The 17,904-nt window shown below is 37.8% G+C and overlaps 1 protein-coding gene across 1 annotated transcript in view; it reads right to left on the bottom strand.

Annotated features, from left to right (window-relative positions):
* MGMT (O-6-methylguanine-DNA methyltransferase) overlaps nucleotides 1-12,548 on the bottom strand; it is a 212,744-nt gene extending 200,196 nt beyond the window's left edge. Inside the window, exon 1 of the mRNA XM_081329111.1 lies at nucleotides 12,525-12,548. The gene's annotated coding sequence lies outside the window, so the exon portion shown is untranslated. The remainder of the gene's footprint in view (nucleotides 1-12,524) is intronic.
* Nucleotides 12,549-17,904: the final 5,356 nt, after the last annotated feature.

The raw sequence follows: 17,904 nt of genomic DNA, 5'->3' as shown, positions 1-17,904 counted from the left end.
GCCTAAACTTTGCAACAAGAAGCTCATGGTCTGAGCCACAGTCAGCTCCTGGTCTTATTTTTACTGACTGTATAGAGCTTCTCCATCTTTGGCTGCAGAGCATATAGTCAATCTGATTTCTGTGTTGACCGTCTGGTGATGTCCATGTGTAGAGCCGTCTATTGGGTTGTTGGAAAAGAGTGTTTGCTATGACCATCATATTCTCTTGACAAAATTCTATCAGCCTGTGCCCTGCTTCATTATGTACTCCAAGGCCAAACTTGCCTGTTATTCCGGTTATCTTTTGACTTCCTATTTTGGCATTCCAATCCCCCATGATGATAAGGACATCGTTTTTGGGTGTTAGTTCTATAATGTGCTGTAGGGCTTCATAGAACCGGTCAATTTCATCCTCTTCAGCACTGGTGGTTGGGGCATAGACCTGGACTACTGTGATATTGAATGGTTTGCCTTGGATTCGAACTGAGATCATTCTGTCATTTTGGGGATTGTATCCCAGTATTGCTTTTCCTACTCTTTTATTGACTATGAAGGCTACTCCATTTCTTCTGAGGGATTCTTGCCCGCAGTAGTATACCTGATGGTCATCTGAATTAAATTCACCCATTCCTGTCCATTTTAGTTCGCTGATTCCTAAGATGTCGATGTTCAGTCTTGTCATCTCTTGTTTCACTATGTCCAGCTTGCCTTGATTCATGGTTCTTACATTCCAGGTTCCTATGGAGAAAAAATCTTTACAGTATCGGACTTTCCTTTCACCACCAGACACATCCACAGCTGAGCGTCCTTTCGGCTTTGGCCCAGTCACTTCATTCTTTCTGGCGCTTCATTCTTTCTTACTAGCCCTCTGCTCTTCCCCAGTAGCATATTGGATGCCTTCCGACCTGAGGGGCTCATATTCCAGCGTCATATCGTTTTGCCTTTTGGTACCGTCCATGGGGTTTTTATGGCAAAGATACTGGAGTGGGTTGCCATTTCCTTCTCCAGTGGATCACGTTTTGTCAGAATTCTCTGCTATGACCTGTCCGTCTTGGGTGGCCCTGCATGGCATAGCTCATAGCTTCATGGAATTACGCAAGCCCCTCTGCCACGACAAGGCAGTAATCCATGAAGGGGAAGAAAAGTATATCTGCAACTAGAATCCATTTTCAATATCTAAAGAAATATTCAAAGAAGTCTTTTAAACAATGCAATCACAACACACTTAAAATGTGTCATTTTAAATATTCAATTATCTTTTAAATCATTTTAAATTTAAAAATATATTTTAGTGATTTTTACATCCTTCGTTTTGTCCCTCATATTAGCACAAATGTATATGCATTTCTCTGCAGATTACCTTTTGCTTCAAAATACACTTCTAGACTTTCAAATATGGTGAGATACAGAGAATATTACATGTGTTACTATTAAAAGCTAGAAAAACTTTCACTTTCCAACTAATATACTCTTTTCTTGAAAATCTGCAAGGATGATTCACTACTTCCCTGTTCCCAATCCTAATATATTTGTAAATACCTTTCGCTTACATTCACTTCTTAGAATTTAAATCTTCTCATAGTTGATGTTCATTCATTTGAAAAAAAAGATATTAGGAAAAGTATAAAATATTTAGAAAGTCAGTTTACTATATGTCACTAAAAAGGGAAGAATCATATTACAAATACAGCATCAGTTTGATTTAGCTTTTTTTTAAAAAAAAATTCTTAGACAGGCAAAAAATAACTAAGTGGCTTCATTAAAAAAACGACCATTCCATGGTTAACAGAGTTTAAAAAATACAATAAATGCACAAAAATGCTATTTCTTCCCAAGACTGGGAAGTTCTAATACATACAAGTCTGTCTCAATTTAATATTCAAATAAAAGCTATTATAGCAATCCAGACTATGAATAAAATTTCATATGAAAACATTTAAAGTACATTAGATTTTTGGTCAAGATGAAAAAACCAAGCAATCTATTCTAATTGGGTTCCCATGGTAACTGTACAATTGGGTTTTTCAATGTAACATCCCAAAGGCCCAATGCGCACTTGTAAAATATACTTCAAACAGCCTGAATTGTTTTTACATTACAGCACTCCCAGGAAGATCAATTACTGTTCATCCCCACCCTAACTATTAGTGGCACACGTTGTTAACACTATTGGCCATATTAACATATGTCATGTAAGAACCACCACATCTTGCCATAATTATTTAAAAACTAAGCTCCATACTTTTAGACCTTCAAACACATTTTATATAAAGCCAATAGCAGTTGTCATGTTTACCAAATGTAAGAAATCAAACTCAAATATATGCCAAGCAATTTAACTTTTTATATTGATTTCAAGCATAGAATCAATCATTAATAATTACATTATAAGATGACCCTCAAGGTTAATCATATTCTTAGAGGCTCTCACTATGGAATTATCAACAACCACTAAATGGAGATAACTGAAAAGAATTCAAATCCACCTTTTAAATATTAATGGCACAATATAAAACAAAGCATACTCACTAACTGGGACTGTTTTATGTGCGATAATTATAGCAACAATCTTTGTCTCCTTCCTATTCATGAACACTTCTCTCAACTAGCTCCTATTTCAAGGAGCAATAGTTAGGTAACAATCCATAAACCATCTAGGCAAAGTGTTTTATTTAGTTAAAATATTGGAAAGGTCTTAACACAGTTCTAATAGAGAAAATCCAGGTAACTAGGCTAGAAAAGATTTAGGTTTGTATAACAGTTTGATGCCCATCAAGATGATGCTAGCCATTAGATTCAGACTTAAACCCAGGCATTATTTCTGCAGATAATCCCATCAGTAACATTGTTATTTTTAAAGACATCGGTTACACAATTGTCAAAATCCACTTCAGTTTTTGCTTGTAACTTCCCTGAACAGTAATGATTGTATTCAAAAACACCAGCCTGCAATAAGAGTATTGTACAGAAATGCTGAAGCATCTGAATGTTTTCAATACTTAAAATAATTCTTTCATTGCTTGCACTTTACAATGATTGATCTAAATAACCATAAGACAATTTAAATATCATTATAACATCAATTGATCAATCAGCATCTTGCAGTGTTACAAGGCAATGTTACTCTCTCTTATTGACTAACAAGACAAGGTTGCAAGAACACAGCTTGCACACTCATTGAACAATTAGCATGTCTTCTGTCAGTAATGTTTCACTTTCCTAACATTCCTAATATGCAATCTGGTATCATCTAGTTATTTTGGCTTATAGTTTCCATCAGACCTAGTCAGAATAGCCAGTGAAAAGGTATTACAAAAGTTATAGTTCAAAACATCGTGCAGGCACTGATTTATCTGGTATTCTGATTTAAATGAATTGAATTCTGAAACATTAATCCATAATTTTCACAAAAAGGCAAGAAGGAGCAGAATGTGTTACTCTGTAACTTGGATCTGACATATACATTTAACTAATTCAATTCACAGCAGCATACATCTGATGCAACTCAGGAAGTGGGCCTTCTCTGTTGCAGCATTGCCCTCTGGATCAGCATCCTGTCAAGGATCTGTTTGACCCTTACCATGATGTTTAAATGGTCTTTAAAACTTGTTCTTTTTTCCCTCAGGTCTTGGGTAGGCTTCTGTCACTATTCCCAGGTAAGCCTATTCCCCCTCCCCCGTCTCGGATTCTGCATGTTAAGTTTGAATTTTTTTCTGGATGTGAATCATTCTGTTGTTTATATAATTTATTGCTGCTTTAAAAGGGGAAGATTTGGATGGGGAAGAACAGGCTCCGGCTCAACCCGGCCAAGACTGAGTGGCTTTACGTACCGGCATCTCGTTTAGTCCAAGAGGTTCCATCTTTGGTTATGGGAGGAGAGGTGTTACCTCCCGTTCATAGGGCACACAATTTAGGTGTCCTCCTGGATTCACGACTCAGTTTTGAAGAGCATATTAGAGTCGTGGCCAGGGGGGCATTTGCCCAGGTTTGCCTGGTGCGCGTTGCGCCCCTATCTGGACCGAGATGCCCTACGTACGGTCACTCACGCACTCATTACCTCCCGTATAGATTACTGCAATGCTCTCTACATGGGGCTGCCCTTGAAGACCACCAGCTGGTGCAGAATGCGGCCGCGCGGGTAGTGATGGGAGCATCCCGATACTCCCATATTACACCCCTCCTGCGTGAGCTGCATTAGTTACCGGTTGTCCTCCAGGTGAGATTTAAGGTGCTGGTACTTACCTTTAAAGCCCTACATGGCTTAGGCCCGGGATATTTGCAGGACTGTCTGCTGCCGGGAACGATCTCCCATCGCCCAGTACGCTCACACAGAGAGGGCCTCCTCAGGGTGCCGTTGGCTAGACAATGTCGGCTGGCGACCCCCAGGGGGAGGGCCTTCTCTGTGGGAGCACCAGCCCTATGGAACCAACTTCCCCTTGAGCTCCGGATGGCCCCGGATCTCTGGTCCTTTCTCCGCGCCCTTAAAACACTTCTTTTCCATCAGGCTGACCTGGACTGACGACAGGGATTTTAAAATGTTTTTTAATTTTTAACTTCAATTGTAATTTATTTTATTGGGGCTGTTAATTTAATTCTTTTTAACTTTTGTATCGTTGTATTTTATTGTTGTTAGCCGCCCTGAGTCCTTCGGGAGATAGGGCGGCATATAAGTCCCAAAAATAAATAAATAAATAAATAAAATAAATAAAAGTTACATAAATCTTCAGATATTTATGCCTTACAACAGGGGTCCCCAACCATCAGGCCACGGCACACTGCCAGGGCTTCAAAACCAGGCCAGGGAAGTAGCAGCCAAATGTGCACATGTGTGTATCCCCACTTGTGTGAGTAGCAATGTATATGTGCATGGTCCATTTGCGCAAGTGGCAGGAATGCATGGAGCTGCCGTGCGTTTGTCCATCATTCACGCAGAACTATGCTCCCCCAATCCGCAAAGCCAGAAAGGTTGGGGAACTCTGCCTTAGAAATATAAAAAATAAAGCAAAATAAAGAAATCTAAGTTGGGAAATGTTAAAAATGTTGAAAAACTACACTTCTAACCTAAATAAAAGGCAGATATAGTATACTATATTTATTTTACAAAACAAAAGCAAGTAACATCAGTAGGATCTGTTGGATACAAAATACACCTTGGACTCACAAATATCTAACTTTGGATCATTTTACTCAATAAATAATGGAATAAGTATAATTATTTTGACTCATTTCTTTAATTGAAGTCCCATTAACCAGTTTTAGGCCTTGTGTGGATAAGAGCTCACATTTCAGGTCACATTTATGCAGAAATACTGAATTTCACAAACTTTTAAGTACCACATCAACACATACTAGTAATCTAATAATGCAGGCTTTCTTCTGAAACTTTAAGCATATAAGAAGTGGGACAACTATTATTGATCTCATATACTACCATCCTTGCCAGATAGCTTCACTTTCTGTCACTACCTTTTCCACACAGATTTAGTACCAAGCAGTAAGACTAAGGCTCTCAAGGCAAGAATCAAATATTCTCAGACTATGCCAAATTGTTACATAAATACTTACAAGATATTTTCTGCTTACAAGGCCAGGAAGGATCCATCACATTTCTGTTGATTTGAAAAGGAAGTAAGACAAGTCCTAGAATGTGCATCTTGGGACTTAACTTCTTGCTTGCACTGCAAAACTATGCTGCTACTCACCAAATACAGTCATGGTTCGACAAAAAATCCACATATATACCAGTGAACTTGATATAAATACTGAGCCCCCTGGGGGGGAGGGGCAGGTAGTGTAGAAGAGTATAATTGTTCAAAAAAATTATGAGTAATTGGTGAGAGTGGGAGAAACAGTACTCAATTAAGTCAAAATAGATTTTTTAAAAAGTATTTCACACTGCATGAATATAGAATGCTCTAACCTAAACCTGACTATAGCCACAGCCTAAATTATACTGGAAGAACTAAACTCATATATGTTAGCCAAAACAATGGCTGTTTCCATGACACTTTCAGGTTTGTCTTCCCTAAAACATGCATGCTGTGTTTCAACTTGGGTCATCTCTCTTCATGGAGCATAAAACCAAAGGCAAAAAGGATGCAAAAATGAAGCTACCTTTCTAATATGCACTTCAAAAATGAAACCAATTGTCTTACATTACCAATAGCTTCCTTTTTGCTACTCCAGCTTTCTTAAGAATACAGTAAACTACAAAACTCTGCAATCTGTCAATAAACTAAGCTTATTTTGAACTACTGTCATATGACTCAATTTGTCAGTAAAAACTGCCACCAGCGCTGTGCTTGCAGAAAAATGTCCATAAATGCATTATTGCGACTGGCAGATCGATGTCTATAATAAAAACAAATAGATTTAACAAGTGCTTGCTTTTACGAGTTGTGCTATTGGTAGAATGTGCATTCAGTTTCACCCCTCGACTTCTGGGAACGGGCAATGCAGACTGCATTGGATAGTTTGCTGACTCTACAGGTGCTGCAAACAGGAAATTTTTCTAACATGGGAAATCTTTAAATATATATTACACTGACATATGTACAGCTTAGAATATGCACATATCATATACTTAAAGATTTAGCTCATTTCATGGATTTCTTTAAAATATGCAAATTTGTCCCTATGAATGGGTAACTGTTTGTCAAAATAGTCTGAAATGGCTATAAAATAGCTGCATCATGGCTCACTATGGTTGAAGATGATGCAGAAAGGAATTGCATTTTGTTCCCATGAGGCTATGATTCAACTCTGATTGAACTGAGAATTGAGAAAAACCACTACTATATAACCTGAGTTTTTAACATTCAACACATGCATTAGGATGTCATCTTTTATGTTAGTGGTCTCCAGGGCAGTATAAGGAATAGTCATATAGTCTTCAAAGAAAGCAAAATTCTTAACATTATAATAATACAGTAAGATAAATAAACTACACTGTAACAGAAGCCTGTACTTATGCACACATAGGTAACCCCACTGAATGTCATAAATTTACTTTCCAGTAAAAGGACAGAAATTTTCTATCACCAACTGAAAACACCACTACTCCTTTTTTCTCATAGAAATTAGTCTGATCCCAAATCAAGAGTGCCGTCAGAGACTAACTGTATTTGCATCAGTAGCATTTGTAACTTGTTATCCTAATACCTTTCCAGTCAGGCCCTGGTGCTTTGTGTTTAAGCAATCCCTGATAGCCTTCCCAGTGGGCATGAACTTCTCCTTCAGGCTACTACCGCTTTAGTGATGCCATTAACTGATTCTCTATATACCGTAAGCATTAAACAGTAGTGACAAGTTAATTACGGACTTATCAGGAGATAAAGTAGCCACAGTAACATAAGTTACTGTAGAACTAGTATAGTTTCCTATAGAGCATGGTGCGGTAGCTGCATAAGTAGCGTAATTAATTTCCCATGGATCAGACTGTAGGTAAAAGTTGCTGAGGCCAGCTTCCAAGCACAGCTATTTTACCCAAACCCTTAAATATATGTTTATTTTGAAAACCTGAAGTCATATCAAGGCAACATCCATTAACAGCCTAAGCAACTGGCTAACTAGGCATTGTGTAAATACTAGACAGAGTAATCCAAGAGCAGGACCATACTTGATTGCCTGCCCATTTATATATTAATGTGTATTAATATTATTATTAAATCAATTTTAACACATATTTTAGGACACATTAAAATGAAATGGCAGTTTACATGAAAATCTTTGCAACTGAGATTTCATAATTAAGTATTTTTGAACTATCCATAGTACTTTTTCCTAAAACTATATTGGAGATCTTGAAATACTTTCCCTGTCCCAATACTAAATAACTTATTTGTTCCTATTTCCCTTTTCAACATGACCTGGAAAGTTATGCTACAATCTTTTGAGATAAACCTGTGCAGATTAATGCTGAAGACCAGAAATATCGATAAAGGCTAGTTTAACGAGGTTATCTTAACATTAAAATCTCTCTCTCTCTCTCTCTCTCTCTCTCTCTCTCTCTCTCTCCGTGTGTGCATGCATGCATGCATGTGCAGGCATATATTTTCACAGAAATGAAAGATATTAAGCAATATATTCATATACTGAAATACTTTCAAAAGGTTCACTAAAAGCTATAAAAAGCAAGACTATGTTTGAATTCCTGTACTGAGTAATTAAAGATAACTTCTTCATGAGTTTCATGAAGCTTCATAAACAAGTTTATGGAAACTGATAGATCTGTTCCTGCCAACCTGCCAAGTCTTTCAGATTTGGTCCCTAGAAAGAAGGAATTCAGGGCTTTTCTTGTTCACAACAAAGTCTAACAAAGCCATTCTTCACAGCCACAAAACACAGCAGCACCAAAGAATGAAAGGCAGAGCTTTACTGAAATATGCATTCTATACATTAAAGTCTATTTTGGATTAGCATATTTTCATAATTTTATATTTAAAAACTTAATTTCATATTTTGAGAAAAACCTACCCATCTTGTATGGAGTTGAGGTTTCCAGGTAACTTGCTTTAATTGTTCTATATACGAGGGCAATTTGGAAATAAATTTCCGTTTGGTTATCAATGACAGACACTCACAGATACAGAACTTTTATTATACACATTAGAAAACCAACACATTACATTACTTTTTGACATAATCGCCATTCAAATTGAGGGACTTGTCATAATGTCTTACAAGATTTGAAATTTCTTAGTAGTAGTCTCTTGGCTCAAAATCTGAGCTAAAGCAGGAGTGATCAAAAATATCCAAACAGAAGTGCTTCAAAAGTTTTTGGGTGCATCTAGTGACGTGCGGGAGAGCATTATCGTGAACCAACACCACACCAGAAGTGGTGCCATAGAAAATCCGGCCAAATGTGAAGATGCCAAAGGAGTACTGCTAATGAAGTTCATGGAGTGTGGTTTGACCATCAATTCAGGAGTCTACCGTGAAAAGTTACAAAAACTCAGACAAGCCATCCATAACAAGCTTTGGGGCATGCTGACTTCCAGTGTGGTTTTGGTTCACATAATGCTCACCCACACACCACTAGATGCACCCAAGAAATTTGAAGCAGTTCTGTCCTGGGATATTTTTGATCACCACCACCACCCACCCATAGCCCAGATTTGGCACTGAGAGACTACTACTAAGGAATTTCAAACCTTGTAAGACTATATGAGAAGTGCCTCAATTTGAATGTCAAAAAGTAATGTAATGTTTTAGTTTTTTAATGTGTATAATAAACATTCTGTATCTGCGATTGTCTGTCATTGATAATCAAATGGAGGTTTATTTCCGAATTGCCCTCGTACAAGTGAACTACTGCAGGAGTCAACAATTTTAATATCCTAAACATGACCTTATAAAGAAACCATGTCGATTTACCACAATCTGAATTTTTTGAAAATATATTTAAAACAGGACAGTATTTTCCCTACATTCAAATTTCTAGAAACATTAATTTCAGCCCCAGAATTATTCATCACAATAAATTTGACAAATTTGACAAATTTAGATAATACCCATCTCACTCTCAGAGTGACTCTGGCCGAAGTACAGTTAGGCTTGATTTTAACTCATGAAGACTTGTTCAACACAACCAAATAGTTTCTGTGGCAAAAAAAGTATAAGTAAGTTGCCACAGGGTTCCTTGAAAATATTCAATGTAGTTATTTGTTATCTTTTTCTTATTAGGAAAATAACCTGAGTAACAGGGGACTAAAAAATGCCTACCCTTGCAGTGGCTACAGTAATTAAACATTTAAATATTTCGCACCTTCACTAAAAGATAGGCTGCCCCTATAAGCTTTCTTTTAATATGTTAATCACAAAGAGTATATCTATCTGATAAGTTGGCTGAGTAAAAAAAAACCCCAAAACTCTAGTTATGTAAAAAAGAACAAAACTTCAGCAATTGCTATAATGCTGAGTCTATCAAAATCTAAAGGTATTTGAAGTCAAATTTGAGGACTATAATAGGATAACAATGCTGAAGGGTGTTCCAGCTGCAAAAAATAATGTTTTTCATTTAAAATTATGTTTAATTAAACATAAACACTCTTGATCTGTATGATTTCAGAATTCCTATGCTGTTATTGCTCTTTCAGTTAGAAAAATAATTTTATGTACTATTTCATAAATAATAAAAATCAAGTTGATTCATAAAGTAACGGTTCAAACTAATCAAACTATATTGCAAAATGCTTACTGAACTATAAATTAACATGCTTAATTACATTGCACAATTGTTTAAAAATGTCAAGAAATATCACTGGAAAATTGATTTTAATCAATGATATGAAATAAGAGCTCTCATCATTTAAATCAATTATTTAAATCACCTTGATTTAAATCAATCCTGCTTGTGTGTGCCACATCTGCAATTTTTTATGCAGAGTGGTGTATTTCTTATGAATTGAGGGAAACTGATGTTTTCATTAACTGAAGTGAAATTAAAAGCCGTGGATTTTATGTCTTTGTGGAACATCTTATGGTTATTCATCTTTTGCTTATAACTCATTTAATTCAAACTTCTTTAAACTGAGTTTGATATAATAAAAACAAAATATTGACATATATGTAATATATAATTTTGAACCCTTCAGTATGTGCCATTCACATACTGAAGAAGCACATCTGCAAGTAAGCGATTCATCAACCAACTTTGAGTTACCACTATTTTACTACAGGTAAACAAGAAAGGTAGCTAAACCTTTGGAGAAATGAAGCTATAAGAGTGATGAAAATGTAACACTAATAAACATTCTCACTTTTTGTCTTTGTACCCAGAGATGCTCACATGGATTCTTGGCTGTTCCAATTCAAAAGTCAATTTTAAAAAGTTATTTAAAAGTCAGTTTTTAAAAGTTATTTAAGTATAGACTTCTTTGGAAAGCCTAAAAATTATATAGTCTTTTATAGATACCAAGCCAATGAAACACCCTCATTTTGCAATACCATAAATAAATAGTAAAAATAAGCTTGTAAGCAAATCTAAACTATTATACACTTCTCTCAAGATCTAGACTGCCTCCACTCAGGATTGGACAAAAAAAATAATAACCTAAAACTGGCAGGAAAAGCTAGGAAGATGAAGCTATGGTAGATTATTTTCTGTTTTAGTTTTTTAGTCTTTCTTGGCAGTACTACCCCCCTACTGTATCGAGTTTGGTTTTGATTTTTTTTAAAGTTCCTTAATATTTCAATCGCCTGCTTTGGGAATGCACAAACCACCCTCAGCCCAGAAGCTCGAGGAAAAAAGGAGATGCATTTTGAAGCAGGACTATCACCAAATATGGAGAACAGTTCACTCGCCTGCGAATGAGAGCAAGTCAAGAAATTGGAAACAGACACTGAAAGGAGACGGGGTTGAAACATTACCCCAACTGGATCTTCTGGGTTTGTTTTTTTAAATGGTTCAAAAAGCTGTGAGGCCTTGGTGTCTTGGCTCTATCAGTTGTGACCATTAGGTCACTAGATGTTTCAGGCTCTCCTTACTTATCTCCCAACTAAGAAAGTACAGGTAGTCCTCAATTTACGACCACAATGGAGCCCAAAATTTATGTTGCTAAGTAAGAAATTCAAATGACTCTTGCCCCATTTTATGACTTTTCTTGCCACATTTCTTAAGAGAATCATTGCTGTTGTAAAATTAGTAACATGGTTGTTAAGTGAATCTGGTTTCCCCATTGACTTTGCTTGCCAGAAGGTCACAAAATGTGACCACACAACCCCAGGACACCGCCACTCTCATAAATGTTACTCAGCTGTCAAGCATTGGAAGGTAAATTATGTAACCATGGGGATGCTGCAACAGTCATAAGCGTGAAAAACAGTCGTCTCTTTTTCCAGTGCCATTGAACTGTCACTAAGCAAACTTGTTGTTTTAAGTCAAGGACTACCTGTACAAACTTGTGAAAGGCAAGATAAGCTGTCAGGCACTCTTGCAGAAGCACACACTGCCTATTTCTCAATTCTAGTCATAACTGGGTGTTTCTTTTAGGCGGCGAGGGGGGGGGAGGCAATCCCCTTGTTCTAGAAGAGGGGGAATGAATTATTATGTAATCAGATCGTTACCATTCTTTGGGAGGTCTGCATTCGGATTCGGGTGGAATAGCAGTCATTCTCTCAGCAGCCCAACTCACCTCACAGGCTTGTTGTGAGGAAAACAGGAGGGCTATTAGGTATGCTCGCCACCTTGCGTTGCCTATAAAGTTAATAAAGGCGGGAACTGTCTGTCTATCTCTACTTAGCAGGAGAAACCCAAAGGCCTATTATCTGTATGTACATCCCGCATATATATATCTATATATGCCTTTCACACGCCAAGCTTTCTTTTTTCAGATCCTAACTTGTGGAGAATTCCACAAGTGAAGCTGCGGCTGCCAGATGAACGCGAGCCTGTTTCCCATGTTGGTGACTCGTCTCGAAAGCCCCAGCCGCATTTAAGGCTAGGGGTCTCTTCTGCAAGTAAAGGGCTCACACAGGATAGGCAGCCAAACTCCCGCTTTGAGCAAACGGCGATTCTTTTCGCGCGCTAGCCTACCCCAGCTGACCTGAAGAAGAGCCAAACTGCCGGGGTGCAGCAGGATCTGAGGGAAAGAAGAGGGGGAGGGAGAGAAAAAAAAAGCTTTGCCTTGTGGGCGTTGTAGTCAAATGCTTAGGGCACAGAACCGCCTTCCTCATACGCTAAACTACAACTCCCGACAAGCTCTACGCACCGCCCTCCCTTTTCCTTAGTCCATCACGCATCCACTCCCGCCTGATTTTCCCGCTTTTGTTTTCCCAGTTTGTTTGTTTTGGTGGGTTTTTTTTTGTAGCGGAAAAGTGATAAGGTATCTCGCGACGGCTCTCCTTTTTGCATATACTACAAGTTAACTAAGTGAACGCTTTACGCTGCTTTTCCAGAAGCGCTTACGCTATTAAGCGTCGGCCGCAAAGAGGTTTAAGGGATGCGATTCCTTCTTGGCGAAGGGCGGCCGCTCTTTTTGCAATGCTGATGGGGAAAAAAAAAAGCAAGGGAAGCCTGCTTCTCCGGAGCTAATAGGACAGGGCTCTTCAAACTTGGCCCTTTTATGACTTGTGGACTTCAACTCCCAGAATTCCTCAGCCAGCATGACTGGCTGAGGAATTCTGGGAGTTGAAGTCCACAAGTCATAAAAGGGCCTAGTTTGAAGACCCCTGTAATAGGACGTCGAGGCGGGCAGGTTTCTGCGCGGGAAGCGCTTCGTGCTCCTCAAACCCCAGGCCGTGTTGTCCTGATCGTCCGTAGAGTTGGTGCTGCTGCTGCTTCTCAATTTGTTTCTGTGCAAGAGTTTCCTGCCTCCCTACCCGAAGAGAGAATTGTCCCACCTCTCTTGGACACGAGGGTCTTTCTACATTTGTGTCGTGTCTGTAGATAGCTTTGGTGTTGGAGGCTTCCGAAGACATTCCCTTATCTAATGCAGCGTTTCCCAACCTTAGGAACTTGAAGATGCGTGGACTTCAACTCCCAGAATTCCCCAGCCAGCTATGCTGGCTGGGGAATTCTGGGAGTTGAAGTCCACGCATCTTCAAGTTCCTAAGGTTGGGAAACGCTGATCTAATGCACTGTTAAGAGTGCAGTTTTTCAAATGTAAAAAAGGGACTTTTGAAAAATAAAAGCCATTTCTTTAATATTTATTTGTTATGTATATGTAGGGGTGTGGGTCTATCCATATGTGTATATCGTATGGTTAGGGGTGTGTCATGTATGTCTTGCACTTTGAGAGCGGGCAACTACATTTCATTTTTGATGTGTGCCATTGTGCCCACAGTAAAAAAAATATGACAAAGGTTATCTTATCTCTTATATTCTACTTAGGAAAAATAATAAGTAGATGGGCATCTTCCATTACATGAGACTTGCAAAGGCCACTATTAGACCCTCTCTGATGTTATCTGGACAAGGAAACTGAATAGATTAGTATTAGCTAGGAAATACTGAGTTTGCAAACGGTTTTTTAAAAAAATAAATAAATCTGAAACTAGGCAATGGAAGAAGAGTTTAGTACTGGTAGTTATGGATTCATCAAGAGTCAAAATCCACTCAAAAGAGGCTTTGCTTCTAAGGACAAGGCTTAATTATAGTGACTTGGTTTATATATTCTACCACCATTCAATATTCCATATTTCTAGGGAGATCTATGCATATTTTAGCCAAATGATGAAATCAGCACTCATTGTCAATGACTTTATTTTGTATTCTGTTCAAAATAGTGACAGGCTGACTGAAAAAAAGAGGCCATGTTAATCTTAGCTTCATTAAAAAACACTGAGTTAGTAAATCAATATTTAAAATCAATGATTAAAAGCACAGAATAGTTTGAAGCAATTATTTCTGAATCTAGCAAATATTTTGCATTTTGAATATAGTAAATAGTACTGTTGGTTTAATGATAAATCTGAAATGTTTTTCATCAGAAATAGGAATACTAATACATAGATACTGGATACTAATATTTACCATACAGAAGAAGAAAGCCTTGTGAATCTATGGTGTTTGATGGCATCTTTTTTGACAAACAATTTTTATTAAAAGACATAAGCCATTTTGTGTCCGATAAATTGAAATGCTCAGAAATGCTTATGCCTTTTAATAAATCCAAAAATGTGCTGCTAGTCTCCTATAGTAATTACTTAGTTCTGATTTCAGAATAAAATCCATCATTGCATCCAATTCTGAGATATACATACAAGATAATTAATGGCCTCGTGCTTATAAAATACTATGTATTAGCCAAGCAGTTTCACGTGTTGTGCAAATCTAACATCTGCTTAATTTATGGATCAATATGTTATGCAACTACAGCTAGATTAAAATATGAATGGGTAAGTATATAGCTCACTATGTTGTGGGAAGACAGAACAATATGACTGGGTAGTTTTGGGCAGTGTGTGGCTCAAAACAACGAACAAAAAGCTATTCTGAGATAGGCCACAAAAAGGATGCCAGTTTTAAATCACTGGGCTGCTCTTCTTGCATCCATACCAAAAAATCATATATTTTGTTTGTGTACTCTACTAATATTATGAGTACTAGTAGACAAAAACAAAAAAGTAGAAAAGCAACTCTATTGTTGCCAAGAAATTTACATAGATGTATTCCTGTCATTATCAGGGCCTGAACTTGATCAAGTTTTTACCTTTTTGTCCTTATGGCAGACATGTCAAACTCGCGACGTCATGTGACGTATCGGAACTTTTTCCCCATTGCCGGCAATGGGGTAGGCGCGGTTTCTTTATGACGCGTCCGGCCCGTGGGCCAGCAGTTTGACACCCCTGCCTTATGGTATCATATCAGACAAATGTCCAAAGAATCATGAAATTATTTACATAAGCCAACAGAACTCAGAACAGAATTTTCTCTATTCTCTAGCAGCATCCTCATGTTGAATGGTACAAATGGTACCCTTTGGGAATGGGCAACAAAAGTTCAGTTCTATTAAAGTAGTATGTGGAAACCTACCGTTTTTAAGGATACATCAGAGTACATTATGGTAGGAAATCAGATGAATTTTTCTATGATTGCATGGCAATTGTGGAAGACAATTACATAATCCTGGGATAAGGCGCAGCTGCTGTAACATAGCAGACAGGTGCTACATTTGCACTTTTGTGCATTTTATAGCAATTAAATCCTCTGCAAATTCAATGCAACATACTCTCTATATGATGCCTTAGTATTAAATGACCAAGCTTATAAAGCGAAAGGTATGTTACTTCTTTTTCCCTAACCAGCTATGTGCTGATAATATACTTATTGATGTATTTTCCTTTTCTATTGTCATTAGTACTCTACATAAATTTTACTCTACATAAAATTTACAGGAAGAGTTTCTAACAAATCTATTCTAATTCTGCATGGCATTCACAAGGGACCACATTCCCCTATTTCTGATAAAACAGTTCCAATCTTTATTTCAAGTTACTTTGTTAACATTGTATTGTTTGTATTGATTAAATTACTGACATTATCCTTGATTGACACTAAGTGGAAGACTAATCAAACAATTTTTGTTGATTTTTTTCTAAAAATAAAAAATATGCAATGCATCATCCCCTCTGAAACACACTAAATAATTGTGCTTGTCTTGCCTGAATAATCAGAGTTGTTGATCTAGTACTGATTACCTTAAAGCAAACTACCAGCAGCAAAAAGTTACTTAGCTTCTTTTAAAATTATTCTGTTCTGCATGACAAGATTTACAAAGTTTTTAAGAAGCAATATTTTCATTTATTCAATGCAGGAAAAAACCTGGTTCTTTATCCAAATATTGTGGAGTTTTTGGTGCTCCCTGACCTTGGTTATTTGCTTGCAGATGTTTCATTATCCAACTAGGTAATACCATCACTTACCATGTTTCCCCGAAAGTAAGGCCTACACCAACAATAAGCCCTAGCTTGATTTTTGGGGGTGGGCCTAATATAAGCCCTATCCAAAAAATAAGCCCTAGTTTTGGGGGAAGGCAAACAGCTAAAAATAAGCTAGGGCGGGGGGGGGGGGGAGCTGCCCCACCCACCCCATACCCGCTTAATTTGCAACCAGACCTCTCCTTGCTGGCCCACTTCTGAGACCTCTTCTGCAGCCAGGCCTGCATTTCTCAGTCACAGGGCTTTCCAGAAAGCCTGTGCAGCCAAGAACCAAGCAGTGGATTCAATCCATAGCTCAGTATTCGGCTGCTTAGGCCTTCTGGAAAGGCCTGACTGCAAAATGCAGGCCTGAATGCAGCTGCAGAACTTTGGCCCCAGAAGTGGACCAGCTGGGTGGGGCTGCCGGTGCCGGAGGTAAGGTAAAGCCTACTCCAAAAATAAGACCTGGTGCCTCTTGGAGGCAAAAAAAATAGAAAAAAAAGACCCAGTCTTCTTTTCGGGGAAACACAGTAGTAATTGTGTGATGAAATATCTGCAAGCAAAACAACCATATTCAGAGAGCACTAAACTTTACAGCCCTGAGCTACAAACATCAGCTGAAATAGCAGGTCTTCTTTGGAGTTTGGAATAAGACAAAAATTAAAAGAATCAACTTGCCAAGGAACGAATCCCACAATGGCAGAGGGATGATGAGAACTGAAGTCTAATGAATCAGATTAAGGAAGATTGCAATACATCTGGTACAATATAAAGAAGCAGACTTGCTTCGATAAAAAGACTTCTTCAAAATACATGCCGCATACTGCTCAGCACAATCAGGGTTAGAGGTAGGAGAGAAAGTTGTATCAAGAAATAATAAAATTGATTCAATGGAGATTGGCCAGGTGGCACTATTTTGTTGAGGAAAGCCATTCAGTATGAATTTGTAGGAAGATAAATATATTTTAGATTAGCCTAGGCTTTGCACTGCATTTAACTGCATTCCACAGTTCTGTTTTAAATAAAAGCTGACATTGGTTATGTATTATTAACACTAGAATTTAGAATTCACTTAGCACAAGAAAGCTCAAAATACAAAACAGTCATTTCCCTCAAGTTTAGGAACACATTTGGCATAATATTCCCAACAGCACCGAGCTTACTTCCTTATGAGAACAAAGACTGGGATTGATGCCAGCAATTTCGAGGTCGGCATTTAATAGAAATTCTTCACAAAGAGATGGATATTAAAGGTAGTTGATTTTAGATCTTGAAAAAAAAATATTGCAGGAGCTAATTCCAACTCGGTTCTCTTTCTCTTTCCTGTTCCTGAAAGCATCATCTTTGTGACAGATTTAAATCCAGGCAACTCCCACCCACACCAACCCAATGGTAGTCTGTCAAAATAGGAAATGGTTGAGCAAAGAAAACAAGGGTCTTTTCTGGGTTTTTTTGATTATTATTATTTTAAAATTATTATATTTATTATTTTCTAAATGAACATTTAACATTGGCCCACAACTAGCGGTATTGCCCTACTCAGCAACACGCTCAGGTTTTCTGTGG

This window comes from Vipera berus (assembly GCF_964194415.1).
Source record: "Vipera berus genome assembly, chromosome: 5".
Lineage (NCBI taxonomy): Eukaryota > Metazoa > Chordata > Lepidosauria > Squamata > Viperidae > Vipera > Vipera berus.
Note: the sequence above shows the minus strand (reverse complement) of the source record. Positions and strands in the feature narration are given on the sequence as shown.